Here is a 13803-nt window from a genome sequence, read left to right on the forward strand (position 1 = left end):
GGAATTCGACCACTTTTTCATGATATACTCGTTGTTATTTACAGTAGATGGCCTGTCAGTCTGGACACTGTGCCGGATTGCGTTGTCCAGTTCTGTCGCTGTATCTGTAGGCCGGTTCGGAATGAACTTTTACTCAAATCACCTAATAAAAAAAATACCACCATACCTTTTTTAAGAATCAAGGATCCGTATTTGACAATGTACATAAATTACTTCATAAAATTTCCTAAATTAACTTTTTCGTGATAGTATATTGTTTTAGTTCTGATATAAATATTAGGAGAGAGTTTAAGATGTCTGTTCTCGACTCCTTTAAGTAAAATGGTCCGAGTTAATCAAATAACTAACCTATATCTGCTACTACTAATAACCATATTGAAAATGTATGGTTCAAGAAGTAATCATTCTTCACACTTGATTAAAATTTTTAACTGTATTAACTTCACCTGTATGGATGATAATTAGACGTTAACGAAGCTTTAATACCTTCTGCACTCCCGTTAGTAAACTCATGCGATATACTGTCAGAACCATTTAAGTACGTCCCATCTACATACACAGTTGGCGTGCTTTCCTGTCGGAATTTGCTTATTGCTCTGAAGTAAGCTTCTCAAATCTAATCTTTCACTACGTTGAACGACATTTTCTCGAATGTCACTAGACTTATTTCACCTGTAGAAGAAAATTCAAGGAATGATGCGTGAAAGGGAGATCTCAGAGAAGAAAAATATCGTAGAGAAAAAGCTTGTGTACAAAATGTGTTTAATACCTGAGACGCAACTAAGCCGGTGATTTCCCTGACGACAAATGTATCAGTATCAGACTCGCTGTCTGTTTCTCTACAGTGTTGAAAATGTTAGATTGCTATCTCGAGTATGTTAAACGGAAAACTAAAGCTAAGAGGAATACCAACTGGCAGAAAAATTTTACATCGAAATTGCTTCAATGCGTGACGACTCCAGTTTGGATAACCCTACTTTCACTTAATTTCTGCGGAAATCGAAGTAGATAATAATAATAATAATAATAATAATTAAACTTTTCAACATGAGTCATGAACGACACTTCACATGATTTTTCTTATTTATTCGGGTTTTCACAGTACATTTTATTGTGAAGAATTAGATCGAATAAACTCGTCGAAGTTTAATTTATTTACGAGTGTAGTGGGATCCGTAATTCGAATTACAATAAAATGATCATATGCTGATCTTCTATCTTAAGTTCCTAGTAATGCGTTCTATGCTCTGCACATTCAACATTAATTTTTAAAATTTTCAAAAAAACACGTAACAAAACATTTTTTTCCACGTGGTTGCCACATCTCAAAGAGAAATAACATAGGTAGTAGCATTTGTGAAGAGGTCCATTTTGAATCTGGTTTTTCTTTATCACGAAGCGAGAGATACGGAGTTATAAGAGACAGTTTACTCTGCGTTTCTCCCAGAGTAACCGAACACGTCAAATGTGATAAGCCGCAACAACTCGACGAGTGGGCAGTAGTGACTGGGTATAAGCTGGTCGAACTTGGTTCAAATCCGAGAAGGACATTTCGTCGCAAACAGCTGCCACACCCTCGTAGCCTCCTGTTTAATGGAGGCTTTTTGTTTTTAGATAAAGCGGCCAAACTTGGAGCTGACCGTTCGTCTCCATCAAATGTAAAAGTTAAGAATGCGTGGCGTTTTACCACCACACCCCCCATACGTTTTACCTGCTTGGCGTTTAAGCTGTTTTTGAAGTAGAATTAGCTGTGGACCAACAGAGTGCTTCAACGTTTTAATGCATTTTGATTTTTGGGGGTTTAAGTTGGTTCTAAGAGCAAATAGGGTCCTCTTCCATGTTATTAACAGATACGTTTTCTTTGAGGTAGGACCTACTTTAAAAATGACACGAAATTTACATTTTACAAATATTGACAGCTTTTGTGTTTTCTATAATTTTATGTTCAGCGGTTTGGAAAGAATGACAAATATTTTCAAAACGGCATATTTAATCAAGAAACAGAAGGTCTTACTGCACCATATAAATTAATAAATTGTAATTTCTGATGAGAGAAATTGACGATACAAATGTCGGACGTAGGCTTACGAAAGGTCTGCCACTAAATGTCGGTTCTGATGACTAAGACGCATCGTAGACTCTGATTTTTATCTCGGGTCTGACGCAGCTAAAGGCCTGATTGGATTTTAGTGTATTTATTCGCCGTGTAAATTTGAAAACGCACACACTCACATATATGCTGTTTTTATTTCTTTTATTATGATTCACATAGGATAATGTTCCAAATTAAATATATACTTGAACTCTATTTTATATATTGAATTTATTGGAATCAAATGTTTTTGAGAAATTTTAGTGTGATTTATCTTCGACTAAAATAATATAAGAAAATAACCAAAGCGATACGGACCAAAATTTAATTTTAAATTTATATTTAAATTTAAAATTTATATTTAAATTTAAAATTTATATTTAAATTTAAAATTTATATTTAAATTTAAAATTTATATATATATATGTATATACATTCTGGGAATCCTTCTAGTTGTCGTAAATATAACTGTTTACGACCTTAACCAGAACTGGAGCTATAACCACCTTGTCGTATCGAAATTTGAAATAAAAGAAATATGTTTTTTGTAAATCATTTATTACAAAATACAACATTTAATCAAACAATACAGTTAAATCACAGAAATATTAGACGTAAAGACTACGAAAAATATATCACACAGTGACTTCTATAAGTAAACACCTTCGTTAGCCGCGTCATAGCTCAGGTGGTTAGGGCTAGAGGTGGGATTCTTACCGCGGAGGCTCGTGTTCACACCCACGGCAGTCCATGTGGAATTTGTGGTGGACAAAATGGAGCTAAGACGGGTTTCTTTCAGAGTTCTTCGCCTCTACCCTGTCGGTACAATTCCACCACTCCTCCATATTAATTTATTCGTCATATGAAAGATGGAGAGTTAGCGGTTCAAGTTCCACAGGGACATTGTATGAAAGACATGTTATCAAACGCGCAGTAGAAACAAAGTTTCCCTACGTGTAATAAAGATGTACTTAAAGATAGCAAGAATTATTATATATTAGTGAATATAATGATATACATATATCCTACGGTATAATTTAACAGTTTATTATGAGCGGCTATTACCCAAATTTACTAGCAAAATTTTTTAAATAATTTTATAAAATCACCGGTTATTTACACTTTACAGTAAATAACAATTACCCTAATACATGCATTGCGCCATACATGAAGATATTTTGTGATTGCTACAATTGGGCGAGAGTATTTCTGTGTGGAGCTGGACCATTGCCCCCCTCCCCCAGATGATACATGAACGAAATTGGAGCAGCGGTGGAGTGACTATGACGAGACTATGACAAATAAATAACACAGGAGTTTTGAAATACAGTGTCAATTGGTATGGAAAAGAGAAAAAGGAGTAATAATAATGTACAAATAGCGAAAAATATTTTTATTTGAAGACTTTTATAAATATTATACGAGAGGTTATCTAGTTAAAAATAAAAATAAATACATGAAAAGGAACAAGTCTATTTAGATTTAAGGCTTTGTATTTAATAGTTTTTAAAATGATATATAAAGTGTTACATTTATGTTAGAATTCAGTGCAGTGCAGTATCTGTTAGAATGAATGTTTAGCGCCTTCAAATTTTTGTTGTGCAGTCGAGCAAAATATATAAATGAATTGAATTGAATTGAAAATATATTAAACTAAGCCACTTGCTGGTTTGAATGTTTAAAGAATTTGTAGAAACATTGTAATGGGGTACAGTCAAGTTTAAAAACGATTATATATGATGACATATAACGCGAAGGAAAGAAAATTAAGAATAAAGGGAGGGGTGAAGTCCTGCTGTAGTTAGAAGAGCCTTTGAAATTGTACTCCGTACAGGAATACACAAAATATCGTCATGCGTTCTTTTCAGCCTACATTTAGAAAGAGGTATTAAATCCCAATTGTGTGGAGTGGCACAACTTTCATCCAGATACATCCAGTGGTTCTTGGGTTGAATTGATTGGACTGACGGACAGATATAACCAACTGATAATGCACTCTGCGCAAAGAACGCGTAATAAACAAACACCGATAAACAAGTGTTGTGTGGGACTGCATAACATAAGGAATTCGAAGACACTTGACATTCACACTGTATTATTCAACAAAACATTTGTACACAAAATGTGCCCAAAGATGGCTGTCTTCGTGGTTGTTGCACTGTGTAGTCTGGTGGAAGCTTGCCTATGTTTCAGGGGTACTTGACTGTCTCCAGCATCAGGGCAAGGACCTCTGAAACGTCGGTAAACGTTTACCAGACTACACGGCACAACAACCCAGAAGACGGCCATCTTCAGATTCTCAGATCCTACAAAGTTATTCCTAAATGAGTAAAAATAGAAATAAATGTAAAACTCAAACGATAAAAAAGAAAAGAACGTTTTTGAGTAATTATACATACAACATGTAAGGACATCATATTCATTCACATCAAGGAACAAACATATTTTATTACATGCTCAGACTACATTTACAAAACGCGAAAGATGGAACCATTATGAACAATTATCACGCCTTCCATACAGGGCCACTTTAAGGCAGTGGTGAGGCTATGGAAAAACATGATCTTGGAGTTCACTGTCCCATTTCCTAAAAAGAGGGAGGATTCACAACAAATTCACGCTACTGAGATATTCAAAAATCTTAATCCGAAAAATGTATTTATATTAACAAAAACTGAATTTACAGGAAAGAGTAAAAATAAATAAACTAAAAATTATCCCGGTTTAAATTTTATACAATCAAGCTGAAGTGTGAAATGCAAAGATTACCCACGGATAAAGAAACGTTTTGAACGTCTTTTGTGTTTCAACATCCCAAATAGGTGAATCCAAAGAACAAGTGAACTAACTTTTTAATATGTGTGCAACTCTGATAGCGCTCCCCGCTCCAAATAGCAGAATCGGATAAAATTTTGCCTTAAGAATGCTAGTATCATCAGACTTACTTCTGACACGACAAAAAAAAAATTTCTGGAGAAATTTGGAAAAACTTTGGACAAGTTTAAGAACGCGGTACCATCGGTCGGGCAGAGGGGGCCCATAGAATTAAAGGGCCGTGGGCAGCTGCCCAATTTTCCCACTGGTTAAAGTGGCCCTGATTACATAGTTTTGAAAAGTAAAACGGGAACTGAAAAAGAATTACGCTAATTTAAATAAGATATTTAATTAAATTAAGTAGCATGAAACGAACTCAATAAATACGAACGAGGCAAATGTAAGGAACAAATATTATTAATGAAAGAAAACTAAACAAACTCTATGAACAGAAATTACATACGTTAATACATACATACATACATACATGCATATACATTCATACACACATGCATACATACATTAATATATATATACATGAATACATAAATTAACACATACATACAAACGTTCATACATACATGCATACATACATTAATACATACATACATACATTCATACACACTTACATGCATAATTACAGGCATACTTACATACATTATTACATACATACATGCATACATACATTCTTACATACCTGCATGCATGCATATATACATACATACATATATTCTTTCATTCATTCATTCATTCATTCATTCATACATAGATACATACACATTACATGCATACATACATAATACATGCATTCATACATATTACATGCGTAAATACATCATACATGCATTCATACATAATAAACGCATACATACATAATACATGCATTCATACATAATACATGCATACATAATACATGCATTCATACATAATACATGCATACATACCTGCATGCATGCATATATACATACATACATTCATATTACATGCATAAATACATCATACACGCATACATACATAATACAAGCATACATACATAATACATGCATTAATACATAATACATGCATTCATACATATTACATGCATACATACATATTACATGTATACATGCATGCTTGCACACACACACACACACAGGGAATACACAAATTACAAGACCTACTTCTGAATTTGTAAACAAATTAAATAACGAAGGGAAACAAAGAATTTAACTCCCCCAATGTTTCAGAGAGGACCAAATTTCAATAAAATACAAAGCCAATGAAACAGTATTTACAACATTGTAGGAGGAAATAAAGATATGAGAGGGGGAAATGAATGGTTCTCTAAATCTAAATATGATCTAACAAATTGAAGAGCGTAGTGCAAAAACACGACAAGGCACACTTTTATCGAAAAGGAATTTTCCATGCATCTCTTTTACATGTGTCGCTAAGTGGCAGAAATTTATGAAGAATCACTTTGATGGATCGGTTCTGAACTGTCGAGCAGCTGACGTCATGACAACAAATTTGTCAGTGATTTACGAAGACGTGTGTATAAGAAGATTGTTTGAATTCGGAGATTTGAATTGTGTACCGCCTGCAAATAGGAGCTTACCAATAACATTAATTGCTAATGGGTCAATGGTAAATTACGAAGGTGAAGTGACGAAGCTATTTTTACGGACACAAGAGAAATCCACGTTTTGGTTGTGCAAAATAAGGGCATTTCTGTTGTACATGCGACAATGTGATAAGCCACGAAAATTTTCAAATTTTAACACTAACTTATCTTTGACATCTTTAAATTGTAGTTATTCTTATACCTCTGGTAAATATATATGAAATTAAATATATTATATGTAATGTTTGCGTTATTTAGTAGAATATTGCTTTATAGGATTTAACAAAATGTAAACAAAGCGCCGAGTAAACTTGGATGTTCTGTCTGGTAATGTTTGTGCAGTAAACCCTTCATTATAATGATAACAAACATACGACCAATGTACCAATTTTACAATTATGGCACCTTCATGTTACATACAGTATGTCCCAAAAGTACCTCAACCCGAAGATTACTTATTAAATAATGTGTTAGTGTGGTAGGAATGCAAGAAGCGTGAAGTGTTGTTATTACTCAAAATTATTTGCGAACGCAGTCGTATGAAGAAGATAAGCTGGAATATTACGTGCGGCTTCGTAATGATGCGGGCAACCATTTTTTAGCTCGTTAACCGTTTTCGCGATACTATAGACAAAAGACGCACGGGATGAGCCAAAAAAGTGCAGGACAATTTAAAATCTTTTTTTTTTTGTAATGACGAACTTCGGTTTGCGGTTCTTGTGGGACACCGTGTAAGTGATATTGATCTGATACATTATTTTGTTTAAATGAGTTTCTTTGTCCAAAATTCTGCTAATTTTTTCTCTAAAACAAGTCATCAAGAATGTCAGAGGGATTCAGGAGGGTTTAAAATAAAATGGTCTGCACCAGGTACTTGCCTATGCTGATGATGTCAATTTGCTGGGGGATGTTGTGTGGGTACCATAACCAAGAACACAGAAAGTCTCCTAGAGGCTAGCAAGGACATAAGTCTAAAGGTAAATGTAGACAAAACTAAATACATGGTCGTAATAAGGGATCAAGTTCAGTAGCAATGGCGGAACATAATTAAAAGTAACACGTCATTTGAAAATGTTTAAAAATGTAAATATCTGGGAACAACAATAACAAATAGAAATGAGGTCCATGAAGAAGTTAAGAGTAGAATACATTCGGGGAACGCTTGAATTTATCCAGTTCAAAAAGTGTTTTCATTCCGTTTAGTAACCACAACACTAAACATCGGGATATGTAAAAGAATAATTTTGCCTGTTGTCTTGTATGGTTGTGAAACATGGTCTCTTACTTTAAAGGAAGAACGTAGATTACAAATGTTTGAAAACGGTGTTGAGGAGGATATTTCGACCTAGGAGGGATACAGTAAGTGGGGAATTTGGGATATTTTATAAACAGGGGCTGCGTGAGTTGTACGAGTCACCTAACATAATAAGGATAGTGAAATCTACGAAGGTCCGATGGGCTGGATATGCAGCACGAATGGGGTAGGCAAGTGGTGAGTCCAGAGTTTTTGTGTGAAATCCTTCTGGAAAACGATCACTGGGCAGACCAAGAGGGGATGGGAGGGTAATATCGAGGTGATCTTATGGAGGCAATTCTCAAGACTAAGAATGGGGTCAGCCTGTCTCTTTGTACGGACAACGACGAAGAATTGTTCCTCGGTTGACCACAAGATTTGCTTTCTGCATATCTTTTGTTTCCCTTAGCAATCTGCACCGGGGTTGGATGTCGTAATGGAGAGAAAAATTATACGTTTTATTCGGAGCAATGAAACAGACGGAACTGCAGACAGCTGACTGGCGGACGAGATTTAAAATGTGAAGGGAAATTTTTATTATGCCCTGACTGTCCTAATTGAAGGGAATCAAGAGTGCACAACACTAGAGAAATTTGGAAAAACTTTGGGCAAGTTTAAGAACGAGGTACCATCGGTCGGGCGGAGGGGGCCCATAAAATTAAAGGGCCGTGGGCAGCTGCCCAATTTTCCCACTGTTTAAAGTGGCCCTGATTACATAGTTTTGAAAAGTAAAACGGGAACTGAAAAAGAATTACGCTAATTTAAATAAGATATTTAATTAAATTAAGTAGCATGAAACGAACTCAATAAACACGAACGAGGCAAACGTAAGGAACAAATATTATTAATGAAAGAAAACTAAACAAACTATATGAACAGAAATTACATACGTTAATACATACATACATACTTACATGCATACACACATGCATACATACATTAATACATACATACATGAATACATAAATTAATACATACATACAAACGTTCATACATACATGCATACATACATTAATACATACATACATACATACACATTCATACACACATGCATTCGTACATTAATACATACATACATGAATACATAAAGTAATACGTACATACATACAAACGTTCATACATACATACATTAATACATACATTAATACATACATACATACATACATTCATACACATTCATACACACATGCATTCATACATTAATACATACATACATGAATACATAAAGTAATACGTACATACATACAAACGTTCATACATACATGCACACATACATTTATACATACATACATTCATACATACTTACATGCATAATTACATTCATACTTACATACATACATGCATATATAAATTAATACATACGAACATACATACATACATGCATACATACAATCATACATACCTGCATGCATGCATATATACATACATACATATATTCATTCATTCATTCATTCATTCATATATACATACATACATACACATTACATGCATACATACCTAATACATGCATTCATACATATTACATGCATAAATACATAATACACGCATACATACATAATACAATCATACATACATAATACATGCATTCATACATAATACATGCATACATAATACATGCATTCATACATAATACATGCATACATATATATTACATGCATACATACATAATTCATGCATACATACATAATACATGCATAATACATCATACATGCATTCATACATAATACACGCAAACATACATATTACATGTATACATGCATGCATGCACACACACACACACACAGGGAATACACAAATTACAAGACCTACTTCTGAATTTGTAAACAAATTAAATAACGAAGGGAAACAAAGAATTTTACTCCCCCAATGTTTCAGAGAGGACCAAATTTCAATAAAATACAAAGCCAATGAAATAGTATTTACAACATTGTAGGAGGAAATAAAGATATGAGAGGGGGAAATGAATGGTTCTCTAAATCTAAATATGATCTAACAAATTGAAGGGCGTAGTGCAAAAACACGACAAGGCACACTTTTATCGAAAAGGAATTTTCCATGTATCTCTTTACATGTGTCGCTAAGTGGCAGAAATTTCTGAAGAATCACTTTGATGGATCGGTTCTGAACAGCCGAGCAGCTGAAGTCATGTCAACAAATTTGTCAGTGATTTATGAAGACTTGTGTATAAGAAGATTGTTTGAATTCGGATATTTGAATTGTGTACCGCCTGCAAATAGGAGCTTCCCAATAACATTAATTGCTAATGGGTCAATGGTAAATTACGAAGGTGAAGTGACGAAGCTATTTTTACCGACACAAGAGAAATACACGTTTTGGTTGTGCAAAATAAGGGCATTTCTGTTGTACATGAGACAATGTGATAAGCTACGAAAATTTTCAAATTTTAACACTAACTTATCTTTGACATCTTTAAATTGTAGTTATTCTTATACCTCTGGAAAATATATATGAAATTAAATATATTATATGTAATGTTTGCGTTATTTAGTAGAATATTGTTTTATAGGATTTAACAAAATGTAAACAAAGCCACGAGTAAACTTGTATGTTCTGTCTGGTAATGTTTGTGCAGTAAACCCTTCATTATAATGATAACAAACATACGACCAATGTACCAATTTTACAATTATGGCACCTTCATGTTACATACAGTATGTCCCAAAAGTACCTCAACCCGAGGATTACTTATTAAATAATGTGTTAGTGTGGTAAGAATCCAAGAAGCGTGAAGTGTTGTTATTACTCAAAATTATTTGCGAACGCAGTCGTATGAAGAAGATAAACTGGAATATTACGTGCGGCTTCGTAATGATGCGGGCAACCACTTTTTAGCTCGTTAACCGTTTTCGCGATACTAAAGACAAAAGACGCACGGGATGAGCCAAAGAAGTGCAGGACAATTTAAACTCTTTTTTTTTTTGTAATGACGAACTTCGGTTTGCGGGACTTGTGGGACACCGTGAAAGTGATATTGATCTGATACATTATTTTGGTTAAATGAGTTTCTTTGTCCAAAATTCTGCTTATTTTTTCTCTAAAACAAGTCATCAAGAATGTCAGAGGGATTCAGGAGGGTTTAAAATGAAATGGTCTGCACCAGGTACTTGCCTATGCTGATGATGTCAATTTGCTGGGGGATGTTGTGTAGGTACCATAACCAAGAATACAGAAAGTGTCCTAGAGGCTAGCAAGGACATAAGTCTAAAGGTAAATGTAGACAAAACTAAATACATGGTCGTAATAAGGGATCAAGTTCAGTAGCAATGGCGGAACATAATTAAAAGTAACACGTCATTTGAAAATGTTTAAAAATGTAAATATCTGGGAACAACAATAACAAATAGAAATGAGGTCCATGAAGAAGTTAAGAGTAGAATACATTCGGGGAACGCTTGAATTTATCCAGTTCAAAAAGTGTTTTCATTCCGTTTAGTAACCACAACACTAAACATCGGGATATGTAAAAGAATAATTTTGCCTGTTGTCTTGTATGGTTGTGAAACATGGTCTCTTACTTTAAAGGAAGAACGTAGATTACAAATGTTTGAAAACGGTGTTGAGGAGGATATTTCGACCTAGGAGGGATACAGTAAGTGGGGAATTTGGGATATTTTATAAACAGGAGCTGCGTGAGTTGTACGTGTCAAATAACATAATAAGGATAATGAAATCTACGAAGGTCCGATGGGCTGGATATGCAGCACGAATGGGGGAGGCAAGTGGTGAGTCCAGAGTTTTTGTGTGAAATCCTTCTGGAAAACGATAACTGGGCAGACCAAGAGGGGATGGGAGGGTAATATCAAGGTGATCTTATGGAGGCAATTCTCAAGACTAAGAATGGGGTCAGCCTGTCTCTTTGTACGGACAACGACGGAGACTTGTTCCTCTGTTGACCACAAGATTTGCTCTCTGCACATCTTTTATTTCCCTTAGCAATCTGCACCGGGGTTGTGTGACGTAATGGAGAGAAAAATTATACGTTTTATTCGGAGCAATGAAACAGACGGAACTGAAGACAGCTGACTGGCGGACGAGATTTAAAATGTGAAGGGAAGTTTTTATTGTGCCCTGACTGTCCTAATTGAAGGGAATCAAGAGTGCACAACACTATCATATAAATAATTATGTTATTGTTATATTTTCATGAGGTTGGAGGACGACTTAGGCAAATAACGACAGCTGAATATATGATTTAAGGAGAACTGAAAAGCATAATTCACAAATAAACTAAGTAAGTGTATGCTGGGGGCCGCAGAGATGAAGACTGCAATTTTTATCTTTAGTCATGAAGGCCGAATATAGACTGAAAAATAAATCTCCATAAGATTTAGCTGGGACAATCTCTTACAACGGAGTATACGATAATCTGAATAGAAGTAGAATTTTCGCGAAAGGTCTACTGGAAAATTATGATAAAATATCCCAGCCAGTGGGAGCAACGTAAATAAACATGAAGAAAGTGGCAGTGTTTTCCCCCTTAATTGAATAGGTCGTTGCTTCTCAGTTATTCTAGTCATGCCACCACCAGCCACTGCCGTATTAAAAGGAGGCTTCCTAATTTCCCCTGAAGATAACAACGCAAGTGCTTGCCGAAACATCCAGACACCAACATTTCATGACGCTGCTTATTCCAGTAAGCCGAAGTTACACATTGAAAAAGCCAGTTGCTGCTTACTGTAATGGAGAATCAGTGGCTGCGATGTTTCTGCAGGCTGTTTCATTCCACTACAGGAAGCATTGAGGATGATTCTTCTTCGCCGATCTGCTCTGGCTGCATCCACGCATGTTTCTTCACACAATTCTTCTCTTCCGTTGGCCTCCGCCGTCTTCAGCACTGAGGACGTGCCTTCTCTTCTGTGGTTTCCTCGGGTTCTGCTGATGCGTTGCTATCTGCAGAACCCGATCTTCTGTGACCACCCCTCGTGCTGGTATCAGAATCCTCAGAATCGTCTCTGGGATCCTCGAGGGGTGATCGGTGTCACATGTACGGTCTGCAAATGAAAAATTCTTAATCGCATTTTATGTTCATGGGACAATCAAACTTACTCTTAATACATTAACGTGTGAAAATTGTTGTTTTAGCCCAGCTCATTATATTTTGTGCTGACAACTGGTTTAATATTCTTTGAAGACTGCGTCTAATATTTTGATGTTTTTTCAATTAAAACTAAAGAACTTTTATCATAATTCAGCTTTCTCTTTCGTAATGTTGGTACGATTCAGTTTATTGAAGTAAGTGGGACGTGTGTGAAGCAGTGGTGAATACTTTGACCACGCGTGGCGCTGGCGTTGGAAGACAGCACGAGATATTTCAGACAGTGTTATAAACGCGTACAAAGAAACCTTTACTCTGGAAAGGGATACTTGTTCACGAGTATATAAGTTATATTTATATAATATAATATTGTACACAAATTCACAAAACTTGAATTTAATTACGTAACTCGAAAGAATAAATTTTACAAGCAGATGAAGCAGTTATTTGAGTTTAATATCGAGGTCGGAGGCTGAGAGACACAGAGAAAACACAAAGTGCGAAGTTGATTTAGTAAACTTCCTCAGTGAGCAGTTGTCTTATGCAGTGGAAGCATTTTTGGGTGCAGGTACTCAGATCAGACATGGGTGTTCTGTACGACGGTATTGTAACATTCTACGGGAGTTCCGTATTAAAATCCTAAACTCTCTGCAGTTTTCTGTTGAATCTCCATACAAAATTTGTTTGAATTCTACTCTGAGCACTACAAACTAGAAGACCGACATCGACACGGACCGAGTTCCACTGTCTGGGCACATGTGATATTTTGCAAGTGTTGGGGAACTGGATGTAAGCAGGTCGCTTACTTCTGAAATTAAATAAGATATCTCACCTGGTCCTTGATTGGTGGATTCAGGGATGCAGTCATGTGAGGAAGCCAATGGGGCACTCGACACCTGCGCCGTTGGATACTCAATCTGTTGACACGAAAACAGGAATCAGTT

At 35.5% G+C, this 13803-nt stretch overlaps 1 protein-coding gene and 1 long non-coding RNA gene across 2 annotated transcripts in view; one reads left to right on the forward strand and one right to left on the reverse strand.

Annotated features, from left to right (window-relative positions):
• Nucleotides 1–13803, forward strand: part of LOC147872697 (eukaryotic translation initiation factor 4 gamma 3-like) — a 116005-nt gene that overhangs the window by 17486 nt on the left and 84716 nt on the right. The window lies entirely within an intron of this gene.
• On the reverse strand, nucleotides 4521–13776 carry LOC147872698 (uncharacterized). Its single transcript, XR_015536874.1, has 2 exons — nucleotides 13692–13776; nucleotides 4521–12815 (listed from the first exon to the last, which is right to left on the reverse strand). It is a non-coding gene; the product is annotated as an uncharacterized LOC147872698 (long non-coding RNA).

Source organism: Zootermopsis nevadensis, unplaced genomic scaffold, assembly GCF_977971745.1.
Source record: "Zootermopsis nevadensis isolate Lab colony 2312 unplaced genomic scaffold, Znev_1.0 Znev_ptg000024l, whole genome shotgun sequence".
Lineage (NCBI taxonomy): Eukaryota > Metazoa > Arthropoda > Insecta > Blattodea > Termopsidae > Zootermopsis > Zootermopsis nevadensis.